Source organism: Acipenser ruthenus, chromosome 20, assembly GCF_902713425.1.
Source record: "Acipenser ruthenus chromosome 20, fAciRut3.2 maternal haplotype, whole genome shotgun sequence".
Taxonomy (NCBI): Eukaryota; Metazoa; Chordata; class Actinopteri; order Acipenseriformes; family Acipenseridae; genus Acipenser; species Acipenser ruthenus.
The window spans coordinates 10231326-10247153 of NC_081208.1; the positions used below are offsets into that span (position 1 = coordinate 10231326).

The following is a 15828-nucleotide window of genomic DNA, read 5'->3' on the forward strand; positions in this document are numbered from 1 at the left end:
CTGTGACCTGTGAGACATGCCTGCACAGGCTCTTACTGCTCATCCTGTGAGACATGCCTGCACAGACTCTTAATGCTCATTCTGTGAGACATGCCTGGACAGGCTCTTACTGCTCATCCTGTGAGACATGTCTGCACAGGCTCTTACTGCTGCTCATCATGTGAGACATGCCTGCACAGACTCTTACTGTTCATCCTGTGAGACATGCCTGGACAGGCTCTTACTGCTCATCCTGTGAGACATGTCTGCACATGCTCTTACTGCTCATCCTGTGAGACATGCCTGGACAGGCTCTTACTGCTCATCCTGTGAGACATGTCTGCACATGCTCTTACTGCTGCTCATCCTGTGAGACATGCCTGCACAGACTCTTACTGCTGCTCATCCTGTGAGACATGCCTGCACAGACTCTTACTGCTCATCCTGTGAGACATGCCTGGACAGGCTCTTACTGCTCATCCTGTGAGACATGTCTGCACATGCTCTTACTGCTCATCCTGTGAGACATGCCTGCACAGACTCTTACTGCTCATCCTGTGAGACATGCCTGCACAGGCTCTTACTGCTCATCATGTGAGACATGCCTGCACAGGATCTTACTGCTGCTCATCCTGTGAGACATGCCTGCACAGGCTCTTACTACTCATCCTGTGAGACATGCCTGCACAGGCTCTTACTGCTCATCCTGTGAGACATGCCTGCACAGACTCTTACTGCTGCTCATCCTGTGAGACATGCCTCCACAGGCTCTTACTGCTCATCCTGTGAGACATGCCTGCACAGGATCTTACTGCTCATCCTGTGAGACATGCCTGTACAGACTCTTACTGCTCATCCTGTGAGACATGCCTGCACAAGCTCTTACTGCTCATCCTGTGAGACATGCCTGCACAGGCTCTTACTGCTCATCCTGTGAGACATGCCTGCACAGGCTCTTACTGCTCATCCTGTGAGACATGCCTGTACAGACTCTCACTGCTCATCCTGTGAGACATGCCTGCACAGACTCTTACTGCTGCTCATCCTGTGAGACATGCCTGCACAGACTCTTACTGCTGCTCATCCTGTGAGACATGCCTCCACAGGCTCTTACTGCTCATCCTGTGAGACATGCCTGCACAGGATCTTACTGCTGCTCATCCTGTGAGACATGCCTGCACAAGCTCTTACTGCTCATCCTGTGAGACATGCCTGCACAAGCTCTTACTGCTCATCCTGTGAGACATGCCTGCACAGACTCTTAATGCTCATTCTGTGAGACATGCCTGGATAGGCTCTTACTGCTCATCCTGTGAGACATGTCTGCACAGGCTCTTACAGCTGCTCATCCTGTGAGACATGCCTGCACAGACTCTTACTGTTCATCCTGTGAGACATGCCTGGACAGGCTCTTACTGCTCATCCTGTAAGACATGTCTGCACATGCTCTTACTGCTCATCCTGTGACACATGCCTGGACAGGCTCTTACTGCTCATCCTGTGAGACATGTCTGAACATGCTCTTACTGCTCATCCTGTGAGACATGCCTGCACAGACTCTTACTGCTGCTCATCCTGTGAGACATGCCTGCACAGACTCTTACTGCTCATCCTGTGAGACATGCCTGGACAGGCTCTTACTGCTCATCCTGTGAGACATGCCTGCACAGGCTCTTACTGCTCATCCTGTGAGACATGCCTGCACAGGATCTTACTGCTGCTCATCCTGTGAGACATGCCTGCACAGGATCTTACTGCTGCTCATCCTGTGAGACATGCCTGCACAGGCTCTTACTGCTCATCCTGTGAGACATGCCTCCACAGGCTCTTACTGCTCATCCTGTGAGACATGCCTGCACAGGCTCTTACTGCTGCTCATCCTGTGAGACATGCCTGCACAGGCTCTTACTGCTCATGCTGTGAGACATGCCTGCACAGGCTCTTACTGCTCATGCTGTGAGACATGCCTGCACAGGCTCTTACTGCTCATGCTGTGAGACATGTCTGGACAGGCTCTTACTGCTCATCCTGTGAGACATGCCTGCACAGGCTCTTACTGCTCATCCTGTGAGACATGCCTGCACAGGCTCTTACTGCTGCTCATGCTGTGAGACATGCCTGCACAGGCTCTTACTGCTCATGCTGTGAGACATGCCTGCACAGGCTCTTACTGCTGCTCATCCTGTCAGACATGCAAAAACTGATAGGCAAAACTAATTTGTAAGGGATTTACAAGAGAGCTCATGTTTAAATATTCCCTCCATCCATAAAGATACATGGTTAACAATACTAGAAATAGGCTACATACAGTAATCTAGATTTAGTTCGAGTTAACTACCCTAGTATCCGAATTGGTTTATGTATTCTGCCATTTCCTACAGTATAGGCTTATTTCAAACACAATGGTGCATATTTAGAAGGCACACACCAGCTACAGATTATTAGTTAGTACCCCCTTTGACAATAACGCTGATTAATTCACACTGTTTGCCCTGCTGTTACGGCGGTAAACGTGAACAATATTTTTCAGATAGTCCCCAACTCGTTTTAAAGAACACACCTCCTTCTCTGCCATTTACGCAACAGCATCGACCTCTTTCAAACCTACTTCATGAGACCCGAAACTGCTCTATCTCTCAAGCCGGCAGGACTGTGGCCTTGTCAATAAGCCTGGTCAATAAATATAAACAGTCGTAGTATTTAAAATGAATACGATTTAAATATATTTCAAAGATACATATCGAACTACGCACCAAGTATATGTGTTATTTACAACATGTTTAAAACACTTTAGAACAAATTACCCACCAGGCATTTTATAAAATACCTAAGAGGACTTTCTTTACAAAGTCGCTTTGCTCCTGAAGAGTTAAAAAGCGTGAGGGTCATGTTGGTAAATTTACCAAAATACTGAATTCTGATTAATTATGTTCAATATACACAGCGCCGTAAGCAGTGTTAAATGTGGAGTTTCCAATCATTTACAGCACAAATGTTGAGTTGTTTTTTTGTTTTTTTTTAACCGAACCGTGTGTAGCTATTTCAGTTAAATACAGTCCCTGTGCCGATATATTGTGCGTTGCAGCACACTGTGTCCGGATTCATTATTGAAAAAAATGACTTCGTCGAAAGTTCGGTATCTAATATTTTTCCAGTATTTCGGTACTAAATATAGGTAGGTGAAAAGTTGTTCTTCAGCTGTATTCAAATAGCGGGGTCCTATTAACTATTATTTTGCTAATTCAAGTTTGCATTTTTTGCTGGATTTGGACGTACATTTATTAAACGAGGTATGCACGTCCAGTCTTTCTAATTAAGCGCCTGTGCACATCTTACAAACAGCGATGCAGGGTCGCGAGACTCTGGACTCAGTCATGGGCAATTACCTTTTTGTTTGCACTCGTGCTTAACTAATTATCTGTCTCTGGGAACACGCGGAAAACCTGGTTTGTTCAGCCTCAGGATAAAAACACTTTCAAATATTTCTTCAGTAAGGATCATGTGCCCAGAAGAAATCCATGTGCAACGCGATCCCCCTCCAAAATGCAATCGTGAGAACCAATGGGTTTGAATAAAGTGTGAATAGGGATCGCAGTCTCTATATATCGAATAGTCCCCAGTGCTACAGGATAGCAGTCTCTATATATCGAATAGTCCCCTGTGCTAGAGGATAGCAGTCTCTATATATCGAATATATAAGAACATAAGAAGAACATAAGAAAGTTTACAAACGAGAGGAGGCCATTCAGCCCATCTTGCTCGTTTGGTTGTTAGTAGCTTATTGATCCCAGAATCTCATTAGGCAGCTTCTTGAAGGATCCCAAGGTGTCAGCTCCAACAACATTACTGGGGAGTTGGTTCCAGACCCTCACAATTCTCTGTGTAAAAAAGTGCCTCCTATTTTCTATTCTGAATGCCCCTTTATCTAATCTCCATTTGTGAACCCTGGTCCTTGTTTATTTTTTCAGGTCAAAGAAGTCCCCTGGCTCGACATTGTCTATACCTTTTAGGATTTTGAATGTTTGAATCAGATCGCCGTGTAGTCTTCTTTGTTCAAGACTGAATAGATTCAATTCTTTTAGCCTGTCTGCATACGACATGCCTTTTAAACCCGGGATAATTCTGGTTGCTCTTCTTTGTACTCTTTCTAGAGCAGCAATATCCTTTTTGTAACGAGGTGACCAGAACTGAGGTCTTACTAATGCATTGTAGAGTTTTAACATTACTTCCCTTGATTTAAATTCAACACTGTCCCACTCCGGTGAACAGCTGTCTCTACATATCGAATAGTCCCCTGTACTACCACTGTGTTCACAGTACTGTACAATACACTGTTCCCTATGCACAAAGCTTTCATTCCAGAGTAATTTAAACAGTGTTTTCCTACATTTTATTAAGTCATTGATAAGAGCTTTTTATCAAATTTTATGACTAAAATGCAGTTTGATATTTGGTACTGAACTGGTTTAATAAGCCAATCAAACTATTTTATTGATATCAAAAGCTGTCTTTAATATCCTAGGAGCAGGAGAGAATGCATAGTGTGAGAAGCATTCCTATCTTGGTGATGCTATTACATGGCCAATGTTTCCATGACACCTGGCTGGTGTAAATGACAGGTTCATGTAACACAGGACTTTACTAAGTGGTTGTTTTTTGTTTACAGTGATGTAATGAAGATGCCAACAGACCAAAACATCCTCGTTCAGAATTACCTGGAGGTGAGTTAATAACAAGACTGCTTCCAGCTTCTCAGGTGAGCACATGTTTACCTGGAGGTGAGTTTATAACAAGACTGCTTCCAGCTTCTTATTAGTTTTAATAAGAATGGCTGGCATGTTTATGCTGTTGACAGGCCTATACATAGTCGTTCTCAGGTGAACACATGTTTAGTTTTAATAAGGATGGCTGGCATGTTTATGCTGTTGACAGGCTCTGATCAGCACACTAAGCCATCCCCACAGAAGGGTTTCCGCATGGTTTCAGCTCTGATCAGCACACTAAGCCATCCCCACAGAAGGGTTTCTGCATGGTTTCAGCTGTGATCAGCACACTAAGCAATCCCCACAGAAGGGTTTCTGCATGGTTTCAGCTCTGATCAGCACACTAAGCCATCCCCACAGAAGGGTTTCTGCATGGTTTCAGCTCCGATCAGCACACTAAGCAATCCCCACAGAAGGGTTTCTGCATGGTTTCAGCTCCGATCAGCACACTAAGCAATCCCCAAAGAAGGGTTTCTGCATGGTTTCAGCTCCGATCAGCACACTAAGCAATCCCCACGGAAGGGTTTCTGCATGGTTTCAGCTCCGATCAGCACACTAAGCAATCCCCAAAGAAGGGTTTCTGCATGGTTTCAGCTCTGATCAGCACACTAAGCAATCCCCACAGAAGGGTTTCTGCATGGTTTCAGCTCTGATCAGCACACTAATCAATCCCCACAGAAGGGTTTCTGCATGGTTTCAGCTCTGATCAGCACACTAAGCAATCCCCACAGAAGGGTTTCTGCATGGTTTCAGCTCCGATCAGCACACTAAGCCATCCCCACAGAAGGGTTTCTGCATGGTTTCAGCTCCGATCAGCACACTAAGCAATCCCCAAAGAAGGGTTTCTGCATGGTTTCAGCTCCGATCAGCACACTAAGCAATCCCCAAAGAAGGGTTTCTGCATGGTTTCAGCTCCGATCAGCACACTAAGCAATCCCCACGGAAGGGTTTCTGCATGGTTTCAGCTCCGATCAGCACACTAAGCAATCCCCAAAGAAGGGTTTCTGCATGGTTTCAGCTCTGATCAGCACACTAAGCAATCCCCACAGAAGGGTTTCTGCATGGTTTCAGCTCTGATCAGCACACTAATCAATCCCCACAGAAGGGTTTCTGCATGGTTTCAGCTCTGATCAGCACACTAAGCAATCCCCACAGAAGGGTTTCTGCATGGTTTCAGCTCTGATCAGCACACTAAGCCATCCCCACAGAAGGGTTTCTGCATGGTTTCAGCTCTGATCAGCACACTAAGCAATCCCAGCGGAAGGGTTTCTGCATGGTTTCAGCTCCGATCAGCACACTAAGCAATCCCCGCGGAAGGGTTTCTGCATGGTTTCGGCTCTCGGAAACAAAGAATTTTAGAAAAAATCTTTTGTAGCAAAAGTTTTGCTTTTGTGGATGAGGAAAAATAGTTACAAGAAATAGATGTCTGCAATTACTTATTTCAGCAATTTTTTTGCAAAACTCCAAAAATGCTAATTCAAAAGTATTCATACCCTGTGATTCTATGATAGTATTGTCTACAAGGTGCTAGAAATTTCAATATGAAAATGCATAACCTAATTCTAGAAAAGTCTAGAAAATGCTGGATTGTAGGTGAACATTCTTAGAGTGTATAAAAGGGTTAGGCATAGGATGATTGCTGTCATTACCAATAAGTCAATATGGGATAAAGTAAAGAGCTATCGGAAAACGGGCAGAAAATTATTTATTGTCATAAAGCTGGAGAAGGATACAAGAAGATTTCCAAGCATTTGAGTATCCCAATTTCAACTATTGTTTCTATTATCAAGAAGTACAAGACTCATGGTACTGTCACAGCGCTCCCTTGGTCTGGAAGAAAGAGGGTTCTTTCACCAAGAACAACGAGAAGAATTGTAAGGAAGGTTAATAACAATTTGAGATTGACTGCCAAAGGTATTCAAAGTGAATTGGCTGCAAGTGGGACTGGGGTTTCCATTTCAACCATAGGTCGATTATTGCATGGTGAAGGCAAATGGTCGCAGGCCAAGGAAAAAGCCACTCTTAGGAAAATGTCACAAGGACAAATTGCATAAAGTTTGCAAAACGGCATCTGAATTATGGATATGAGTTCTGGTCACAGGTTTTGTGGAGTGATGAAATAAAAATCGAGCTATTTGGTCACTGATAGTTGTTACGTTTGGAGAAAGTCTGGTGAGGCGTAGAAAGAAAAGAACACAATACCTGCTGTCAAGCATGGAGGTGGTAATATCTGTTTTTGGGGCTGTTTTTCCTCTAATGGCACTGGACATTTAGTTCCAATACATGGTATAATGGATTCCATAGCAAACCAAAATATATTGGCCAATGATCTGAAACCCTCCACTACAAAACTTGGTTTAAAGCGCAACTGGACATTCCAACACGACAACTATCCAAAGCACTGTGCCAGAGAGTGAATGAATCCGAGTCAACAATCTCCCTCCCAACCTGTGAGGGCGCTGTGTAACAGGAACAGTGTGCCCCGGATTGGATGGTTTGACAGTTCATTCCAGGGTTAATTGGAAGTCGGTCATCCAGGAGGGGGGCGGAGCCACAATACCCAAAGTCATTATTTATTTATTTATTTTTATTAGCAGACGCCCTTATCCAGGGCAACGTACAATTGTTACAAGATATCACATTATTTTTACATACAATTACATTATTTTTTACACATTATTTTTACATACAATTACCCATTTATACAGTTGGGTTTTTACTGGAGCAATCTAGGTAAAGTACCTTGCTCAAGGGTACAGCAGCAGTGTCCCCCCACCAGGACACTACTCCACACTGCTGCCATCATCCTAATACGGTAGATGAGATGTCAGTACTGTAGTAGTGGTATTATCAATGTTCCCTATTGGATGAATAGAGGATTTCTAAAGAGTTTACACTTTTAACAGCCCCCCTTCTGTTGGGATGTCCTGGGTTTTGTACCCCACGTCCGTACTTTCCACCTGTACGCATTCGTGATTTCGATTGAGTGGATTTCCACTTTATCCAAAGCGACTTAGAGAGACTTGGGGGTGAACTTCCTGGTAACAGCAAGCCCGTTCTTAACCACTGGACCACCAAGCCTCCTCATCAGGGAAGCACAATCTTTCTGCATTCTTTACAAGTACAGTATAAATGCTCCGGTAAACATAAATAATAATCGCAATACTCATACTTTGAAATTTTTTGCTTTATTTATTAGACACAGCTGCATTTTAGTAACAGCAATAGCAGCTAGTTGAATTTGTTTTCCGTGTTTTTGATGAAACGGATACATTTCTGACTTGCAAAAGAAAAACAAAAAAAGAAAACACAAGAGAAAGTGCAAAGCGACAGAAAGTTATACCGAATCCCTTTAATAAAAAAAGTTAATCATTGTAATTTATAGTTTTATCTTGAGGATAATGTTTTTGATGATGTAAACATTTTAAACGGCACACATAATTATGAGGAGATGGGAAGTAAATGGTAACATGATAAACATTTACAGTGCACATTTTGTATTATTTATACTAACTTTGCTGAATAGAAAGCAAGTACGACTGTTTCCAGAGATTCCCAAATACTGTCTTTTAATTCTGTGAGTCCAAATACTTGTAATTAAGCTTACTGTTTGGTATTCTGTCCTAATCCAGCAGTTTGTCAGTCCCAAACTGTTGTGACATAAATGATTTATTAAATGTGGAATAATATCCACTAGAGGTTGTTCAGACTCAGTTCACCTCTGACCTGATCCACCTCCAGACATGAAAGGTATAAGGAGCAAGTGAATTAGCCCTCTGAGCCACAAGGATTGTTAAATATTCATTTTAGAAATATTTCATCTGAGATGAGGAATTAAATGATTGTGCTGTGCAACTTCAAAATCCTTTAGTTTTAAAGCACGTATTCCTGTGGTGACCAGCACAGCACTGCACTCAAACCTCAGACATCTCTTCAGAATAACAAAGGGCTGCAATTAAAATATCTGTCAGCTTTAGACATGCCTAGCATTATTATAAACTTCCAACAGAACGAAAAACCCATTCGTTATGTTGTCATGCCATGGCAGTGCTGCTTGATCGGATGCAGATGTGCATTTGATTGCTCTGCAGAAATGCCCTTCTTTCATGTGGTTCAGCCAAAGGCAAGCCTCAGTCTGGCTGCTGTTATGAGGGCCGCGTGGCAGCATTCGCATTAGTGTCTGGGGTTTGTTTAGAACCGGCTCATCTTTGCACCCTGTAGCTTTCAAACTGCTCGTTTGTTGAAGTTACAGAAGGACAGGAAACAGTAAAGAGCGTTTCTGTCAGGCCATTTTGGCAATGCAACCGACAGTGCAATGTGACTCCTTTAAACAATGGGAAAGCAAGTTAACTCTCTCCTGGAGATGGGAATAAAGTGGAGGCAGTCGCACAGACCTCTGTCACACTTTACACTTTCATTATATCTGGAAAACCACTTATCCTTTTGCGATGAAACTTGGTATTAACATTATTTGGCATACGGTATTGAAAGATATTGAGGATTAGCCGTGTTAGGGGGTGTATTGTGCTGATGCTCTTGTTTTCAATGCGATGGTGAATGAGGTGGTTCTGGGTGCTGCTGGAAGTTCTCCCACACATCCTGTGATGGGCTCTGAAGAGCTCTCCCTCCTGGCTGTGAGTTATCTGTGTCTCCCTGTGATTGAGTCAGAGCAAGGTGAAGGAGATCACAGCTAGCCTATCTAGAAACTCAGTGAGATTTCTTGCAACTACAGTATTATGGAATAGCAACATAGCTGTTTTTATTTTGGTTGTAAGTAGGGTTCATTGTTCCCTGTGTTTATTGTGTTTCTGTATCACAATAAATCACCGTCTGCTGGGGTAAAGTATTTATTTTGAGAAACACTGAAGAATTGGGATACATGTTATTGTCAGGTTTCACCACCTTATTTCATAACAGCCAGGTAAACAATATGAAATTGGGTGAGTTGGATGGAAATATATCTGTGAACTTTCAAATGTAACCCCAGGTATTCTTTTTAATGATATATTAAGAATTTCGTTACTTGATTATTACAAACACAGCACTGTTTTCATTTTCTCCTGTGTCCCTCCTGTTGGCACAATTCCCCAGGAAGTGCCTAGTGGGCTTCCCTCTTTGTGATTGGCTGGGAATCTGACAAGGCGGATGTTACACATGACTGTCTGCTTAGATGTCTCTGCCCTGCTACACTCAAGTCTGTGTTTGAGCAGAAGCAACAAATACATGGATTATTACCGCTAATCTGTGGCAGAATCAACAGGTATTAATGATATTTCAATGAGGAACCTGGCTCAAAATAAACACATTACTCTGAAAGTTGGGTAAAGTATTACAGGTTCTCAAAAAACACTGGTAATGAAGAAGCCAGTTATGAGACAACTGGGTCCTGTCCAAAACATACATCAAATATGAGCAGCTGTGGAAATGCTGTTCTTTAGGATGGATCACAGAAATATTTGGCATGGAAACTGATTCCAGCATGACATGCATGTATAAATCCCTGAAACTTTGCCCCCGCCGCTACCCCCCCCCCCCCCCACCCAACACACACACACACACACACACACACACACACACACACATAGAGACACAGACACACACATAGAGACACACACACACACAGAGACACACACACACGCACACACACACATAGAGACACAGACACACACAGACACACACACACACACAGACACACACACACACACATAGAGACACAGACACACACACACACACAGAGACACACACACACACACACACACACACATAGAGACACAGACACACACAGACACACACACACACAGACACACACACACACACACACATAGAGACACAGACACACACAGATACACACACACAGACACACACACACAGACACACACAGACACACACACACACACAGACTCACACACACACACACACACAGAGACACAGACACACACACACACACGCGCACACATACACACACAGACACAGAGACACAGACATACACACACACACACACACACACACACACACACAGATACACACACACACACACACACATATAATCGTGTAAGGAGAAAGCCATTCGGTAGAAGTTTTGGGATTATCTTACTTTCTCAGAATTTGAGTAATTTCTAGTCACATCAAGTTTTATGTTTTTGTTCTTTCCATTCCTGAACAGGTGTCCATCGTGTCACCCCGGTGTCATGTTTGATATCTGGAACATTCCGCTGTTCTTTGTTCCTCCCACGGCTTGTTTTAACTGCAGCGCATGAGTAATAGTTACATCAAGAGCTTTACCTCAGGGGGAAAAGAAGAGAAAACGTGGGCCAGGGATTGCAGTCAGGTCTCATCACATTGTTATACACAGTGAACACTGCTAGCTATACATCTTATTGAGTGTTATAGGGGGACACAAATCAAAACCAATTATTTCACCCATGTAATTGATGTATTCATTTCATAATAATGCTAATCCGTTATCTTGCCAACCTGTCTGCTTGGTTATGTAACCTGCAGCATCATTTTACCTGATCGCAGCACTGTCACAACGTGGCATAGACTCCACAAGGTGCTGAAAGGTGTCTCAAGGGATGTTAATCCATTCAGTCTTTAATATTGCATGCAATTGGTGCAGGGGATTGGGATGACAAATGCATTGTTCAAATTCATCCCACACATGCTCAATTGGATTGTGGTAACCGTGGAAGAAGCCTGAAGTCACTGTCCTGCTCCTCAATCCTGTCGCTCACAGTTCGGCACAGTGGATGGGTACATTATCGTTATGAAAGTAGTTTTCACCATTAGGGTACATGCACAGCGTTGTTGAATGGACTTGATCTGCAACTATAGTTATAGAAACTTCAGCATTCCAGAGTAACCAGAGTAGAGCAGGAGAACAAGCCCACACCAGGTTGATGCCACATGCAATCGAGTAGACAGTGAACACCCCTGCCATGTAAATGTGTAATCAGTGCTGTGCCCGTAGCTAGCAGTACTGTTGAACAAGTGATCAGAATTAAAAATGAATCGCTCGTTTCTAGATTACAGATGATGATAAAGTGGGAATATTATGTGATATAAATATGGAATTTACAGTTATTTTATAATTGCGGATATAATTTGGAAGTGAGTTCCACAGTGAGGGAGCGTGTTATATAAACACGATACTCCTGGAACGTGCAGTGAGCACTGTGTTTCTTATCTACAGTACCACATACATATTCATGATAAAGACGATACTCCTGGAACGTGCAGTGAGCACTGTGTTTCTTATCTACAGTACCACATACATATTCATGATAAAGACGATACTCCAGGAACGTGCATTGAGCACTGTTTATTATCTACAGTACCACATACATGTTCATGGAGTATCTTCTGCCTAGATTTACTTAATGGCAGTATGAATGGTGCTACCAATGCCTTTTGCCATAAACACAACCAAACAGAGGTTATGCAGCTAGCAGTCCACCTACGTGCTGTACAGTTAAATATATGGCACCAATACATATCGTGTGCCAACTGAATCAAATAGGAAAGCAAAAAGCAAATATTGTCATGCAATACTTTAAATAAAGGATTTATAGCTTTCTGTTGATGTCAAATGAATCCAAAATGCAATAAATAAAATAGATGTAAACATCAGGTAGCTTTGAAGTTTTTGCAGACATGTGTAAGATACATGTCAGCTCAGAACACATCTGCAGCTGATTATTTGCCAAGAATGGAATCCAAGATCGAATCACGCTGTTCAGGGGCGGGCTTCAATCTCTTCATTCATGGGATTGAGGGGCTTATCAGAAATATCTTATGTAAAGTAAGGGACCCTGAACCACTGAACCAGTTTGTTCTATTTAGCAGCTTGTATTTAAAAGGAAAGGCCTTTGTGATAGCCTGCCTTCCATTGCCCCTTTTGAATCTTTTTTTGGGGGTTAAAAAATAAAACCAATGCTTACCTATGCTTTCAATATGCTTATTGCACTTTGCTATGCATTTATCATGGTAACCTTTTCTGAGGGATACCCTGGGCTCCTTGATTACACTGGGAGGCCAGATGAATCGCTGGGGAGCATGACATTGGCTTCAGGCACGATCCCCGGATCTCAATCCAAAAGAGCATGCTTGGGATGATGCATGCTGCCTAACTTTCATTGCATGAAATATAAATGACTGAATGGATGATTTCCATTACATGAGAGTAGATGTTAAAACTTCATGCTGATTTGAACTCGGCTCTCGCCAAGATAAGCACCAACTAAGACGTAGCTTTACAGTAAACTAATATGATCCATCTGCATCTCCATCCATTTGCGTTTCTTTACATCTGATGATGTAGATATCCTTCTGCCTGGTGTTGATGGCTGAAGTGTAATGCTGGCTCCAGGGATCAGCTTATTGCCTCCCCAGCTCATCAGCACACACAACGGCTGCGATGCTGGCTCCGGGGATCAACCACAGTGCGGTCTCCCCAGTGCATCAGCATGACAACCGTCTGGATTGAGCTAAGTAGGGTACATCTCTGGGGTCTTCAATTGGGCACCTTCTGTCCGACTAGTCCATGACACCGCAAGAGGGTTCGACAGTGATTCTGGCATCCCAGCATCACCCCCCTCCGTCCCCCACTCAACTCAGCCCAGCTTACTTACCCATACATCAGCGTTGCTTTCTATCTATTGTGCTTGAGATCCCCAATCAGAATCTTTCCATCTCAACCACAGCCAGTTGCTGCTCCTCTCTGCTGCTTCAGATAAGTTCTTCACTGTGCGACGCAACTCTTGACCACTGAACCCGACATCTCTGAGAAACCGGGTTGTAGAGTGTGCCACAAATCCTTGACAACCCACCTCCACTGGGTAAACCCGAACTCTCCATCCTCGCTGTTCTGCTTCAGCAGCTAGCTGAGCATACTGAAGTTTCTTCCTCTCATACGCCGCATCCACAGAATCCTCCCATGGCATTGTTAACTCTACCAGATGAACAAGGCGTGCTGATCCAGACCACAAGACAATGTCTGGTCGAAGGTTACTGGTGGCAACCTCAGGTGGAAAAATAAGCCGTTGACCAACATCTGCCAGCATTTTCCAGTCTCTAGCAGCTTCCACTTGTCCTGGGTGAGGCTTGGTTTTAACACCTTTTCTTGGTGGTTGCTCTCCTGGATGGAGGAATATTGTCATTAATCATTTACATTTTTATTTTGCTTCGCTAAGCCAAATGAAAGTTTCCGTATAGCATTCACCCCCCTGCTGCTACAGGTAGTAACAGGAGGCTGGCTGTTTATTTCAGTGACAGAGTGACCAGCGAGCGTCAAGGAGGAAGGAAGCTTGACAGCCTGCAGGTGACCTACTTTAGATAATGTAAACCAGTGCTGCCCAAACCCGGTCCTGGAGAGCCCCTATCCAGCAGGTTTTATAGGTACCCTTTAATCATCAATTTCTTAACACCTGGAACAATTTCATTGTGATCAATTAAGCAGGTGATTTATTAAATTAAGTCATTTAGAGATCATTTGATACAAAAAATGAACTACCCTTTTCAGCCCTCAATGGCCTGGATTACATGCTGGGAAAATGTCATGACTTATCTGTCTACTGTCATGACTTATTTAAGGTGGTACGGCTGAATTTTAATTTTAGATCATTTTGGTTTGTTTAATTTAACAATTCCTGCTTTGAAACTTGTTGTATTTCAAATGTTGTATTTGATTTTTGTATAATGTTTTACATTTGTATTCAAACATAAACTAAACATAAACCAAAACTAACTAAAATTGTAATCCAGACCGTACCACCTTAAATAAGTCATGACAGTAAACAAGTCATGACATTTTCCCAGCATGTAAACTGGCCGAGTGACCAGTTCTCTTAATTGAAGAAGTTCCCAGTCTTTAGAAATTAGCGATTTAGGGTGACCTACAAAACTTACTGGATAGGGGCTCTCCAGGACCGTGTTTGGGCAGCACTGATGTAAACTAACTGGTAAGCAAGCTTATGAAGGCTAACCTATTGGAAGAATGTAGTACAGATATTCAGCCAGGAATCATACTGTCTTGTAAAATGAAGCATGATTGCAGGACACTGCACCTTTAATAGATTGACAGTACGAACATTAACAACATAAGAAAGGTTTGGAAACGAGAAAAGCCTGTTTGGCCCCTCAAGGCTCACCCCATCAGCACGCTATGGGATCTAACTTAATGGGACATGACCGAATTGTTATTGCTCATGTTTTAGATGTTACTGCTTCACCTGGTAGGCTAGTCCATGCATTTATCAGTGTGTAGAAAAGTGCTTCTTATCTCCTGAACTTACCTATACTCAGCTTCCATTTGTGCCCTCCCATCTTAAACTGAATGTGTCATTTAGGATTCGATACACTTCAATGTAACCCCTTCTTACCGATCCTTTTCTAGGCTTTTAACCTGTCCTCCTAGCCCAATCCCAGTGAGGGGAGTAATGCATTACATGCACCGTGTTTTAAAAATAAGGAAGACTGGAAATCAGAAAGTGCTTCAATAGCTGGATCTTCACAGAAGACTTTGAGCTGCAGCCTGACCAAAACCAAAAAAAAGCTAGTTATGTTTTTGTTGAAGTAACTTATAACTGTAACAGATTACTTTTTAAATTTTTTTGTATTCTAGCCTGGTTCCCCTTGTGTGCAATGTCTTTTGTGCGGTCGACGTGGATACAGTACTGAGTGAATCTTACCTGAATGCATTGTGTTTTCTCCACACACTCTGAGTGTATTTCCTGGTTTTCCTCCAATGACAGGAAGCTGTGCGGAAGCTGAGGCCAGCCAATGAGGTCAGTGTGTCTGTATCCAGCCGGACGGACAGCGGTGTGCATGCGCTCTGTAACTCTGCCCATGTGGACATCCAGAGAAAGAGTGGCAAGCCTCCCTTCACAGAGCGGCTTCTTGTTGATGCTTTAAATTACCACCTGAAGCCTGAACCCATTAGGTGAGAAACACATTTGAATGCTTTATTTGGAAGGGTGCCTGTGTAAAACTGAAAACGCACAGGGCTTTGCAAGCATCTCATTGTTAATTAATAATGTTTCAAGCATATTTTCACTCCTTATATTTAAAGAGTAAGTAGCTTCAAATT

At 43.0% G+C, this 15828-nt stretch overlaps 1 pseudogene; it reads left to right on the forward strand.

The window, feature by feature from the left end:
- The first annotated feature begins 4653 nt into the window (after positions 1–4653).
- LOC117963692 (tRNA pseudouridine synthase-like 1) overlaps positions 4654–15828 on the forward strand; it is a 53172-nt pseudogene continuing 41997 nt past the window's right edge.